Source organism: Mytilus galloprovincialis, chromosome 2, assembly GCF_965363235.1.
Source record: "Mytilus galloprovincialis chromosome 2, xbMytGall1.hap1.1, whole genome shotgun sequence".
Lineage (NCBI taxonomy): Eukaryota > Metazoa > Mollusca > Bivalvia > Mytilida > Mytilidae > Mytilus > Mytilus galloprovincialis.
Window position 1 is genome coordinate 50,616,129 of NC_134839.1, and position 15,567 is coordinate 50,631,695.

Genomic DNA, 15,567 nt, shown 5'->3' on the forward strand with positions numbered 1-15,567 from the left:
GACAGCTTTTACATCTCACAACATGGCACGGTGGTTTGAATTATTATATAATAATACCTATCAATAAAAACTCACAATCACAATCAATTGTGTGTGTCTTTCCCAAGTCAGGAGCTTGTATTTCAGTGGTTGTCGGTTGGTTGTTTTGAGAAAACCAGGCCAGGCCTTTATTTGTCGAGTTATAAATGTTTCCTATTTTCTCATGGCAGGATCTTTTATAACTTACTATTTATATATACAATATGAGTTTTGCTTATTGGTTAAAGGCTAGAGCCAGTCATACAATGGCATATAGTTGCTTAGGTCGACTCCATTTGGTCTCCGGTGGATAACTGTTTCATTGGCAATCATACCATATTTTGCTTATTTTTACATACTGAATATGCGTTTATTGTACAATGTTACAGTGCATAAAAAATATGGCTTGTTCCTACAAGCTTTAGAAACATGAAGACTACTAATCTTTCCTCTGTTTTGAAGCAAGTATAAACAAAATGTACTATTCTTTCAGACAACCTAAGTACACTGGACCCCCAAAATGAACAGTATTGAACATTTGTTAACAATAAAAAAAAAAATCTCAAGGAGAGCATATTGTGTCATATTCAAATAAAGCAAAATTCAACATTTCTATATCTGATATTTGTTCAGCAGTTAGCTGATTGCATGATTAACTGTGGTTTATTTACCGAAAGCTTTGAACCAAAATGATTCCATTTTCAATTTATTTTATAATAACCCAGTCTTGTGTAAACGAACACTTTCATTAGATATTTTCATATAAACAAACGTATGTTTAATATCATAATTGCTATCATTTGAAGCGACCCTAAAAATTGATTTAATTAAACCATTAGATTAACATACGAAGAGATAAAATGCTGGTCCTCCATGTTTTTATAACCCCGTTTGTAAAAAGTGGGGGTATACTGTTTTACCTCTCTCTGCCCCGTCGTTCACCCGTTAGTCCGTCAGTTCAACCATCAGTCCGTCCGTCCATCTGTCCCATCTTTCACAGGAACTACATTATAAGGATTTCTGATATTTGGATTCAGAGTTTATATGAGTCAGCTATACCGTGTGATGCGTTTTCAGATTTATCACTCAACAACTTCCTGTTAATATATACTTTTAGAGGGGCGAGTTTATCAAGATTCACTTGTTTGTCTGGTTTGTCTTGAGATCAGTCATACGTTGAAACAATTCTTACATGAACGTGTTTATATACAGCTTTGATCTATTTTATTTCCAAGTATAGAATCGTCCACTGTCTTAATCTTAATCAGAACAAATGCGTATTGCATATGTTTTCTCGTTTGTCATTATTTATGTCATCCTTAAGTTTGTCTAACATATATAGTGAATATAACTTTATGTAATAAATTACAAAATGTAAATGCATTTTTCTAGTGAGGTTTGTCATGAAAGCAGTGCTTTGGTCGTCCGCGTGTACACATATTCCTAATCTCTTAGGATTTCTTTTTATGATTTGCCATAAAGAAATTGAATTTATATGTAAATAACCTTTTAATCTATACTTTAAAACAATATTGCACATTTTACAAACGATACCTTAAATATTTAACAGTTACGAATTCCTTTCCACCTATAGCTATTTAAAACACCAAGTTTTTCATGATTTTCCTTTGCAATACTGTAGCGTTCGGATTCTGCTGGTTTTCGGTCATTCGGAAAAGTAGACAACCGACTCACAATACTGTCCATTTCATCTTTTGTAACTCTCCGCAAACCCCTGAATCTATAAGGGTCAAATGCTAAATAGTCAACCCGGAGATTTTTTGACTGCTCTTGTCTTTTCTGATTAATTCTTCTTGTTAATGCGGTCCGTGCACGTCCAGAATTAGTTTGTCGTTGCAAACGCGACACAATTGTTTCAAGTTCATCACGTGATACTTTTTTAGGTGCATCCGGTAAATATCTTACTTCTTCTGGTTCCGGATCAGGTCTCATAGAATTTCGTTGTCGACCTATTGTTGGTGTCTTTAACTCCCGTAGCATACAGCCGGCACTTTTTGGTCGATTTTGTCCAGGAAACACCAGACGATCAGGTGTGTGTGAACGACTACTATCGGAGAGAAAAGACTGAGTCCTCCCGAATGCTATGGTTGGTGTCACTACATTTCGAACATATTTGTTCTTTTTCCCTGTGAACTTCTTTCCATCTTCATCTGGAAGCGGATATAATCTCAAAACTGGAACATCTATATCTTCATCTTCAAATTCATCCATGACTGAAAGAAATCGTCAGTACTACGTGTTAAAATCTTGCAATAAATAAATCTTCAACGAATATAACCTTTTATCTATGACTTGACTTGCAAACAACAACAACACTCGTTTTCTAATAAATTTCTTTATGAACACTTTTCTTTCACGTTTCACAGAGATTAAACCATGATTTATCAAATCTTCAAATACTTGCCAAATATATATAAATTGAAAAGGTTAGTCAAATAAAAATAGTTTTCATTTTCAAACGAAGTACATGGAAACTTAGGAAACCGTCATGTTGACAATTTACATTGAATATTTTATAAGATTTATAATAATGATAAAGATTAGCCGTACTAAAGGCTTTATCATAGAACAATCGTCTCAATAGTAACATATTAAAAGTGTTTCTAATTTTACACATTTGATGAACAATGTATGTTGACAAGTTAAGCGCCATATTAAAATGATATAATATTATAACTTTGCTATGCAATAAAACATTCCAACTTATCTTTAATCCACACATCGTATCTACAGTATATTCAACTATAGCGTACTATAACTGAAGTTGGGCTAATTCTTTGAACATAGTATTATGTGGACCAGTTGAGTTTGATCAGAATGATTAAAATGAGATTACTAAATATATTAATTCAACATTATATAACGATTTCGAGTTAAGTATAATACGAAGATGTGGTATTATTGCCAATGAGACAACTCTCCACAAGAGACCAAAATGACATAGAAATTAACAACTATATATATATAGGTCACCGTACGGCCTTCAACAATGAACAAAGCCCATACCGCATTAAGTTTTCAAATTATTGGCAATTGTATGGTTTTTTTTAAACAGCTGACATTTTTATGTTTCAAGTGGATATGTATACATATATGTTACGCATCTTGTCGTCGTTATAGTTACATGTAGTTCTAAAAATACAAGCGAGCGAACATGTAAGACAGCAACACTATCAACGCCACGTAAGAAAGTCACGGTTTATTACCGAAAAAAATAAAAACTTTTTCTTAAGGGAGCTACCATTTGATTTTTATGGGGGGGGGGGGGGGGGGGCAGGACCGAATAGAGTGAAAAATAAAAAGGCAGGACAGAGATTACAACTAAAAAAAAATGCAGGACAAAATTTTTCATCCTAGCCCCTCCATAAAAATCAAATGGTAGCTCCCTAAAGTCGATTTCAATATGACAATTTGGTATTGAATGTATATACTAGTATATTCTAATACGAAATTACAAAAAGAAGACGAAAATGAAACATAAACAGAAAAACTAAAATAACCCAACTACATTTTTATTGAGAAGAGTACAAAATTATCGTTCTTAATCTTTACTTTGAGGCGAAGTGTTCAAGTTTATTTCACTCAATTTGAAAATAAGATGTGGTATGATTGTCAATGAGACAAATGATACAGAAATTAACAATTATATGACACTGTACGACCTTCAACAATGAGCAATGTCCATACCGCATAATCGGCTTTACTTGCATCATTTGAACACAACTATCATGTTTCTAGTTGAAAACTATTATATTGGTGACAATTTGTGTTTCTACAAGCAAACCTTGATTTCTGGCATATCGTTACGATAGTAAGTAAAAGAAAAACAAACGTTTAAAAAAAAAACTTTAAATAATTAATGTTATAATAAAATGTACGAATTAAATCAAAATTTTCTATGGAGTTCATTAGCGTCAGTGTATACAATTATAGCACGATAGGAGCTTGTCCTTTTATCTAAAGCTTAACAATTTATATTTTTGCAGGTGAAATTAAAAGGATTTTTTTTTTACATTTTGAGATTGGAGATCGAATGAAAAAAAGTGTAAGTTTTAAAATATTTTATTATTCAAAATGATAAATAAATTACCACATCTCCTTATTTTTATATAGACATAAATAGCATCGTGACATTTACATGACTAAACATTTTGCCAACAAAGCCCCACAAGAGTGAATACAAATCTTATTGTTTGCATTTGTCATCTTGAAAATGAAAAGTAAATTGTATAGTCTAAGAATGCACTTTAAACTGCGTATTCATGGGCCAAAATGTATATTTGTATATTTGATATATAAATTTATGTAGCTCCAGAATCAACAAATGTGATTGGTTATCGTAGCCGTAGATTGTTGTTTAAACGTTTCGAACGCGGTCCCTACAAAGTAGAAGTCGAAATTATTATTTGACCGTCAAAATTTCAGCTAATATAAAAATAAAAAGATGCGGTATGATTTCCTTTATGCAGACATTAATAACTCAAGGTCACCATACAGACTTTAACAATGAGTAAAACCCATATGCTTATATACATATATTTAACTTATATTCGAAACATGTTTGATATGTTGATATGAACGTGCTTTCAACATTTTTTGTTATTAGTATTGTTTTATTACAAATTTAAAAAGACTCACCCAATTCGTTGTTGATCCTTGTATATCAGTCATACATGTAATTCATTGCACTTTTATCAAATGAAAATTCACAACTCTCACTTTAATATTTACTTAAATCAATATGTATATTGTCTCTGTGTGAAATTCAATCAGTGCAAACAAAATCTATTTCTTGTTGTACAAGAATCGGAGATATAACCGTCAATCATGAAAAATTAAATCCATTGATTATAAACATAGATTTTAGAGTATAAAGTATCGTCAGAATAACACCTTTTTTCTTTCTTTTGTTTAAAAACGATTTATAATCTCCGCTCTTCTGAAAACATGCAATTACACGTAGTTTTATCTACTAAGTTTGCCTTAGACAATATTAAAAAAAATATGAACGCATGAAATAAAACAGAAAACATTCTTCATAATAACCAAGGAGTTTAGCCTCTATAAAACATTGCGTGATTTATCGTACACCCAATTCCCTTGATCAAGCTTGCATTTGTGATATCAGTAGTTGTAATAGTTAATAAAAAAAAATAATCATATTAACACAAAATGTATTTAGATTGTCCTAAGCAATGACCGAGTGTTCTTTAAAACAATAATAGGTGATAATATTACAAAGAAAATACAACACAAAATATACTACCCTATCCATTTAGTGTATGTTCATTTGTTTATTTAGTAATATATAGATATTGATTTCACTGATAATGGAATAAGCTGTTATTGTTTTAGTTCACTTAATATTAAACAATGATCTGATTGTAAGCTTTCTGTTTCATTGAGTATATTTATATTCAATTAAGTGAAAAGTCGGTTACATGAAACTATTCTGAATGAAAATATTTATAGAAATGCATTAAATCTGATTTTAACGATCTTGATATTGTTACTTGTGAACAAATGGAGAAAAATCCAATAAAATTTACATGATATCTTTTTTTAAATAAAACAAGTGTGGACACAGATCAGTGTGGATTGTATGTTAGGACGTTTGACGTGTTTTCTGACAAAAAAAGTTCTCTAGTTTTCTTATTTAGTGCAGTGGCAGCTAACCTGTACCAAACATTAATAAACAGCTGCGCTTTTTAATAAAGTTCAATAACTTATCAATGTTATATTAGAAATTTGTAAAAAAAAAAAAACAACTAAAGGGAGGTTATCTGAATAAATACACATTATTTGTAGAACTCTCCGTACTGATGGTAAGACATGGTTTTTTCCGTGACCTAAATGGTTCGCAAAAAATAATATTTTTATACATTATAGTATAATAATAAAGTAGACATAACACATGTCGTATCCGAACACAATGTCCTGTTCCGAGAAGTTTCTCAGTATTTAAAAAAGGTATTTGATGTTGGTTTCGCGTACTAGAGAACAACACACAAGTTGATAAACATAGAGATTAAAAAAAACAGTATCTGTTCCTTCGCGTTGCGTCAATAACACGTTTGAAATTGTTCATGATTTTCATACATAATAAACGATATCCAACTTACTTTTGCAAGAGGTTACAAGTGATGTAAAGCTAATATAAAACAACCGCTGAAACATTCGATTACTCTGTTTCAAATGGTGTGACATCTGGTCTGTCGCCTGATGCACTATATATTGAACATTAATCAAAATTTGCTCTAGGATATGAGAACGAACTTATTCGCATAATCCTATGGAACACAAACCATCTGTAACGAGTTGGTCTAGTGAACATGGAATCGTAAAGCATTGCGTTGCTTCGGCCGGTGCATTACGTATTCGCGCAATACCATTACATTTGCGCGCAAAAATCATTACGTTTGCGCGCAGCTTTTGATTACATTTGTGTGCATTTTTTTGACAGGTAAAATACAGGTAATAATACTTATTGTTCAATTTTTACAAGTATAAGTACCCCTTCCGTTAGTATAAGTCCCCTGCCCTGTCTGTACACAACGAAGATATCATGCTGAGCAAAACAGTGTAAATTTCCTCTGATTTGGATGGTACTTAAGAGAGCAAATACTAGTGGTACATAATGTCCCAATTTACATCCATGAAAATTGTAAATTTGTTCAAAATATTTTGGACAGTAACTGAAAGTTCCGTCAATGAAAAGTTCTGAAGCTTGTGTGCATATTGCATCAAGATTGGAATTGCATGATAGTATAACAATACCATGTTCTTTGCTGTTAATAAAACAAAATGATTCCTTTTTGTTGGTTTTTAATTCCAAGACATCCATTAAGACTAAGAATGACTGTTGAATGTTTGTCAGCTTTTGTTCTGTCTTTGCAATGCTTAACAGTTCACCTCCAAGATATATCCCCAGACTTCAGTGTTCTATCAATACGGAAAGTAAATCCATCGAATATTAATGATTTTTTCCCTCGATTTGTTTCAGACAAACGAAACTTCATGTGTGTGCCTTTGTGTAACTTTACACATTAGAACATACTTACAACTTCTCGTCCAATCAAATTGCTTGAATTTGCCTTCTAATTTTCATAGTACAGACTTTTTCCGTGTACTAAGTAACTACGCATGAATGACCACAAGGGTAAGATTTCATTGTATTGTAATCAAGATATTAGAACAAAAATTGCTACTGGCTATTTTGAAATAAATGATGTGTTCCAAATTTAACTAAAGAGTTTGTAATTAGTTTTCAAACAGATTTTTAACATCCTACTAATCAATCTTTTGATCTAATTAAATTTTGTTTTGACAATTACACGGCCGACACTCGGCTAACCGAGAGTTTGGTCGGTTAATCTATATTGAGTATGCGGCTATATCGGCGGTTGGTCTGTTAATCGGGTTGGTTATACGTCTGTTAAGAGTAAAACTCACAATTTAATGTTAAACTCTGTTAAATATACAGATTTTTGCCATATTATGAGAACCACATCAAAAAAAGAAAAGTGGATGACAAAATGATATCTATCATAGAACATTTTCCACCAGTAAAAAAAATGCATAGCCTGCGCAGTTTTAAGTAAAACGAAAAGGCGTCTCGCAAGTATGTGGTTTTTATGCTTGTACGCATAGCCATATTTTGGATAAAAGGCTAAAAAACATTTTTATATATGATTTAAAGGACACAAAATAGTACTTTGGTTCTAAAAAAATAATTGTCATTGATAAATATTTCATAATTGTTATATAAGTTGAGTAATACCACATTTTAATGAATATTAGGAGAATACAGTCTGTTAATGGGTTGGACAATTTAAATCGTGTCAGTTAAGAGTTATTTAGCCACGACAATAGTCTTACTACCTTTAGTTTATATTTTCAAATTGAAAAAAATGAGATGTACTTGTGACGAAAAAATTACAATACGGTGCAACATTATCCTTATAGAAAGAGCACTTTTATTCTAATTTTATTTCTTTGCATTTCATTGAAGAGTGTGTCGCTTCAATATAGCGTTATATGGACTTATTGGCCGCTCGAATTCGCACGAATTTATTATTTACGCCAAGTTATCAATCCGAGCCTTATTTTGTTTTGTCTGTTCAAAGTCTGTAACATCTATGAATCTGTCATGTGTTGAAATGCAGCTGGTTAAATTCCATGCGTTTTCTTTGAAATACTAAGGCTTTTCTACCTCAGGAATGGATTACCTTATGCCGGCGTCACACATTGGCGTATAGACCGGCGTGCACCAAACGTACAGAGAAAATTGACAAAGTCGGTATACGTTAGTTGCATGCCATAGGAACGCTTAGCAATCGCTCAAAGCGCGTTGCATAAGTTTGTAGTACGTCGAAATACAAAGGTAAAATTGAGAAAGGAAATGGGGAATGTGTCAAAGCGACAACAACCCGACCATAGAGCAGGCCAAGGCCACCAATGGGTCTTCAATGTAGAGAGAAATCCCCGCACCCGTAGGCGTCCTTCAGCTGGCCCCTTAAAAAATATGTATACTAGATCACACAAGACTAACAAAGGCCAGAGGCTCCTGACTTGGGACAGGCGCAAAATTGCGGCCGGGATAAACATGTTTATGAGATATCAACCCTCCCCCTATTCCTCTAGCTAATGAAGGAAAGTAAATACGCTTGATGAACGCTACAATCCCAGGAAATTTGTATGCAGCATAAAAATACATACAACATACGCCAACATACGTTTTAAGTACGCCCAGCTCGTTTTGCACACGTTACAAATATGATTGACAGGTTAAATGCATCCAAAATTACTAGTGTATTGGCAGCGTAAATGATTTTGAACACGCCACTGCTATACGCTGATGTGTGACGCCGGTATTAGTTGTGTTTCCTCAATGCTTTTCAACTTTGTATTTTATTTGGCCTTTTAAACATTTATTTCGTCACTAAAGAGTTTTTCGTAGACGAAACGCGTATCTGGTGTAAATATAAGGCGTAAATATAAAATTTCAATCCTGGTATCTATGAGGAGTTTATTTCCGGTATGTATTGTCTTTTGAAATTAATATTACTTTGATATTACACTTTTTGAAACCATTTCTATCAATTTTCAGATTCCATTGTCTAAACTTATGTTTCATTGTTCATGTGTTGTTTCCATATATTCTAGCCACTAATCTTGAGTCTATCCCTTTATTCAGATAACACCCCATATAGCAATTAAATTATGCTTGTAATGTCATTTATAACTCTTAACAGACCAATTAACAGACCGAGTTTTATACATCCGACCCATTAACAGACCACATTTTTATCAAAAATTGATTTATGTCACCAAAATACAGTTTTTCGTGTAGATTTTTCACATATTGATGTTAATATGGTAAACAAACATAATGCCTGTCTTTTTTCGATGTTCAAAATATTGCATGCAAGTAAACTCAACCAACTTGTCATTTTTGTGTACATTTTGTGTGTGTAAAATGTGTATAAATTTACTGATGAGTAACTCGCCTTTTCATTTTATAGATCGTTTATTGAAGCTAGAAAAAAAATAATTACACCACTGGATTCAGTGCTCCAAATCGTTTTGTCAGACATGAATAGTTTTTATGATATTAATATAATTAAAAAGTTATACAATGAAACATACTGACCTTGCAATGATTTTCTCGATAACACCTGATTAACAGACTTTAGCCAACCCGATTAACAGACCAACCGTCGATATAGCCGCATACTCAATATAGATTAACCGACCAAACTCTCGGTTAGCCGAGTGTCGGCCGTGAATTAAAAAAGTTTCTTTCATTTAAATAAAGAGTAATAATAATGGTGCTTTATACCTTGATTAAAGTACAACACAATCTAAAATTTGTAATTCTTTATCTTCCATGCAATTACTTTGTACACAAAAAGAGTCAACCATGAATCTTTTGAAGGGAAATTATTAATAAAGCAATTTTATATATTTAGTCATAAATTGGTCGATTATTGGTTGCCTAATCTCCAGTGACAAATATTTCATGCATATTAACTATCCACTAGACTACCTATGGGTACATACCAGGGGCAGATCCAGCCATTTTTGAAAGGTGTTTCAACCAAAGATGTGGGAGGGGGGTCCAACTGTTTGTACTCATTCAAAAGCTTGTTTAAGGTTTTATGTGAAATTAAAAAAATGTTTTCAAGAATGTAAAGCTTTCACTGCAATTTAAGAATTGTCTGCTCTTGGTCAATTCATTTTGTCATCTTACCATGTAAATAAGTACATGTATAGTAAATCAACGCTTCGTTCATATCAATAAACATATTTACACCAGCAGCTACCTTCTTTACATTCTAAAGTCAAGGGCTTTTTTACAATGATATTATAGTGAGTAGATTTACAAAACTACGTAAATGAGCTACATCCAGTCAGCCAAAACATATCATTAGAACATACTCACCCCTTCTCGTCCAATGAAAAGTCAGTTTTTTGCCCTCTAATTTTCATAGTACATGGTTTTCCATGCACTATGAAATGCTATACATGAATGACTTTTCATTGTCAGTTAATTATGAAAGTGAACTCTTAATAGCTGCACTAACGAAGTGTACAATCCCCTAAGGCATTTTTCTTGGGAAAATAGACTACTGATTAGAAACGAAAGAGCAAAGATTAAAATAAAAATATTTTGAATTTTGCAAAATTTCATGCATTTTTTAATGGTACACATATATAGAATACACAAAAAAATAATAAGGATAAATAAAATGATATTTATTTCATTTATATACCTTACATTTGAGGGAATTATTTTCTTTTTCTATCAAAAAACACATTGCCAGACTGCTGATATATAGCAGAGGATTGTTTTTGGAGAAACACAATACATTTAAATTTATCAATAAAAAGTAAACATTTAATGTTGTATGGTCTGATTTCAAATATTCATACAGAGAGTTTCATATTTATAAAAAAAAAAAAATCAAATTTCAAAAAGGGGATTTATATAACATTGTGTTGCTTTTTTAAATAAAAAAAATCTAAAGATATATAAGTATTAAATTTTACCTGAAGCAGAAGAAAAACAATTTATCCATCACAAACTATGTCAGTGCTATTTCATTTCATCCATTGAAATGACCATTACCTATGTATTATATTTAGTTCATTATAAAAAGTGAACTCTTATTTAGGTTTGACTATTACAATGGGAAAGGATAGTTTTGTAAGGTCACTCGAAAGTGTGAATATGTTCTAAATTGGTCAGACAATACTTGGTCATGTTTTATGAAGATTTAAGCCCTCGGCTTCGCCTTGGGCTTAAATCTTCATAAAACATGACCAAGTATTGTCTAACCTATAAATAGACTAACTACAGGATTACTCAAGTTGTAATTAGCACATACTTACAACTTCTCGTCCAATCAAATTGCTTGAATTTGCCTTCTAATTTTCATAGTACAGACTTTTTCCGTGTACTAAGTAACTACGCATGAATGACCACAAGGGTAAGATTTCATTGTATTGTAATCAAGATATTAGAACAAAAATTGCTACTGGCTATTTTGAAATAAATGATGTGTTCCAAATTTAACTAAATAGTTTGTAATTAGTTTTCAAAAAGATTTTTAACATCCTACTAATCAATCTTTTCATCTAAATTTTGTTTTGACAATTAAAAAAGTTTCTTTCATTTAAATAAAGAGTAATAATAATATATGGTGCTTTATACCTTGATCAAAGTACAACTTAATCTAAAATTTGTAATCCTTTATCTTCCATGCAATTACTTTGTACACAAAAAGAGTCAACCATGAATCTTTTGAAGGGAAATTATTAATAAAGCAATTTGATATATTTAGTCATAAATTGGTCGATAATTGGTTGCCTAATGTCCAGTGACAAATATTTCATGCATATAAACTATCCACTAGACTACCTATGGGTACATACCAGGGGCAGATCCAGCCATTTTAAAAGGTGTTTCAACCAAAGATGTGGGAGGGGGATCCAACTGTTTGTATTAAGATAGTTTTAGGTTTTATGTGAAATTAAAAAAATGTTTTCAAGTATGTAAAGCTTTCACTGCAATTTAAGAATTGTCTGCTCTTGGTCAATTCATTTTGTCATCTTACCATGTAAATAAGTACATGTATAGTAAAACAACGCTTCGTTCATATCAATAAACATACTTACACCAGCAGCTACCTTCTTTACATTCTAAAGTCAAGGGCCTTTGAAATCCCATTTTTACAATGATATTATAGTGAGTAGATTTACAAAACTACGTAAATGAGTTACATCCAGTCAGCCAAAACATATCAGTAGACTAATTACAGGATTACTCAAGTTGTAAATATGTGCTAAATTGGATATTGTATAGAAAGGTATATACTATGAAAATAAGAGCTTGGGGCAAAGCCCCTCGCTCTAATTTTCATAGTATATACCTTTCTATACAATAACCGAGACCTAGCTTAAAGTATTTACTAATTTTAAAAGCAATCACTATTCGTTGAAACACTATTCACTCTAAAATATTCGCAATAAAGTTACATGTATGCCTTAAGCTATAACGGGGTTTATCACGATCATGATCACTTTATTCAATACATGAACATATAATTTGAATTAACAAACATTTTCAAAATTAATAATTGATAGTTATATTTATTATGAAAATTAAAAAAAATATAGTCAATTATGATTTAATTTAATTTTCAATTATATTTTTACCTGAGTTTACCTGTAAAACCAATGCGCGCAAACGTAAAACATTTTAATCCCCAAATGCGCGCAAACGTAGTGCGACCGCTTCGTCGAACGTGTCATAAATTTCTTAGCTACCCGATTGGCCCTTCATATAGATAACGATTTGTGTATTCACAACATGTACGCTCAACGGTTGAAAGCCGGCTAAAATCTAAATTTTTTGACATAGTTAAATCCAAATGAAAATAGTATAGACGGGGTATTCCGATATAAAATCTGCAGCTGTTATCTGAATCATGAGAAGCAGTAACACAAGACTGAAAGACGGTTTTAAGTAAAATCTTCGTGGGAATCAGATCGAGAATTTACTTACGTATTACACTGAACAATGCAAAGTGTAATTGCTCCTGAGATTCGAATCCATATATTTTTATATTTCAAAAGGTTATTTTCTTACTGAAAAGACATGATGCTAAGGACCAGTTCGACAAGTTATAGTTAACTTTGTTCGGCATGGTTTAGAAACAAATAAATTGTATGAGGATAAACTTCTTGAATAAAAAAAATTGATCCAGGAAGGAAGTCAAAAATTGTATTTTCCCCCTTGTAAATTATGTAAATTCATAAATTCAATATTGTGTTTTAAAATGTATGTCAATATTTAAAAACATGTATGCCGAGGCGATTGTCATTTCGCCCCACTTGGGATCGCCCCTTACGATCACTTACAAGGCATGATTTATCAAATATTGAACACCATTTCCCAAGCAACAGTGTTTGATTGCTTTTTATTTTAAAATGCGTAACAGTTATACTTCATTGGTGTACACAGTCAGGTTATTTCAAGCCGATAGACATGGAGAGGTCTCAGGATGATTGAATAAAAAATGATTTGAAAAGTGTTGGATAGAACATGTTAATAAAGATTATTACAACTGCCACAAGAAATATGCATATAAGTGTATTGAGAGCTGTGTAGATAAGATTATATGCCTCAGTAATATTTTTGAAAGTCTGTCAGTCCTTTAGACTAAGAACTTTTTGGTTTCCGGTTGCTTACTCACTCTTTATATCTTTTTTTTTTGAGAGAGAGAGAAAGACCAATATCGATTTTTAAAGTACTTCAAAGGTCAAGACTACTTAAAGAATGTGAAATGTTTGCATAAAACTGGTTTTCGGATGCTACATCAAATAATTAGATTGCAACATTACTTGCCTTTGTGGTCACTTATAAAGAAAGGATATATCCATTTTGTTTATTAAAGGTCTATCTTTAAGATATGTAAAACACTGACTGAAATGTATTCAGAAATCTTTATCAAATACTACAGATGACACTGTCACAATATCTAAATACTTGTGTATTTTGTCGTTTGTTGATATTGTTCATAAGTATTTTTCGTTTATTATATAGATTAGATAGACCATTGGTTTTCCCGTTTGAATGGTTTTACACTAGTAATTTTTGGAGCCCTTTATAGTTTACTGTTCGGTGCGAGACAAGGCACCGTGTTGAAGACCGTACTTTGACCTATAATGGTTTACTTTTACAAATTGTGGAGAGTTGTCTCATTGGCACTCATACCATATCTTCTTGTATATGTATCCATAAAACTGGTTTTCGGATGCTACATCAAATTATGAGATTGCAACATTACTTGCCTTTTGTGCACTCACATATAATAAAAGGGATATATCCCATTTCAGTGTTTAAGGTCAATCTTTAATGCACGTTAAAACTGACCGAAATTTATACAGAAAACTTTATCAAATACTAGTACAGATGACACTGTGACCAGTCAGTGCATATGTAATGTATATGATGATATATGATAAGAGCATGAATTTGAAACCACTTGGTCTGAGGTCAAGGTTAATAGTTGCAAAAGTATAAAAATTGTAACAGAATATTTTCATCATATCTCAAGCTAAAAAAAAAAGAAAAAGAAAATGCAATTACAGCTGTTTATTTTTTTATTTTACATTGCGGTATGTGGTTCATTCATGTAACAGGTCGAGAACTCTAGATTTTCTGACGTCAGAATATATTTGCATAGTAATTTCCAAAACACAAGGCTTATATGGCCTTGAAAAACTGACCAATCGACTCAATGAACTACAATGCATTGTGGGCTACTACGAGTAAACTACTACTTAAAACACGTGGAATTAGTGGGAAAACAGTCAATTAATATATTGTCTAGGAGTCTCATAACCAAAGTTTTTATTCTGCAAATATATTTAATGTAAAATATATAACGTAATCTTCAATTTGCATGCTCAGATTAAAAAAATATTGTTTATTGGCTTCACGATTCGACTTTCTTTTTCGCCTCGCAAAAGTAGTTGAACCGGTTTTGTGCATTGTTATGAATTGAACCTGCATTAATTTCACGACATGACACAGTGAAATATCCAATGAAATGACCACTGTCCAGTAAGAAAATCATTTGAGCTCTTTTAAACCTGTATAATATCATTGCAAAATCATTTCTGCCTATAAAAACACGAAACTTTCATTGAAACACTTCTTTCTGTACTGAATGTGTATTTTTTTTTATCAGGACCTGAACTAATAGTAAGAACATCATAATATTCAGTATGCTAAAAAGAAGTGTTATGAAAGCGGCAGGGGCGGGTCCAGCCATTTTAAAAGGGGGGGGGGTCCTAACCCTGGACAAAAGGGGAGGGGGTTCCAACTAAATGTCCCCATCCAAATGCACTGATCGTCCAAAAAAAGGGAGTCCATCCCCCGGAACCCCCGCCCCCTGGATCCGCCACTGAGTGGGTACGGTATATAGCTTAATACATTTTTTATAGTTTCATCAATCG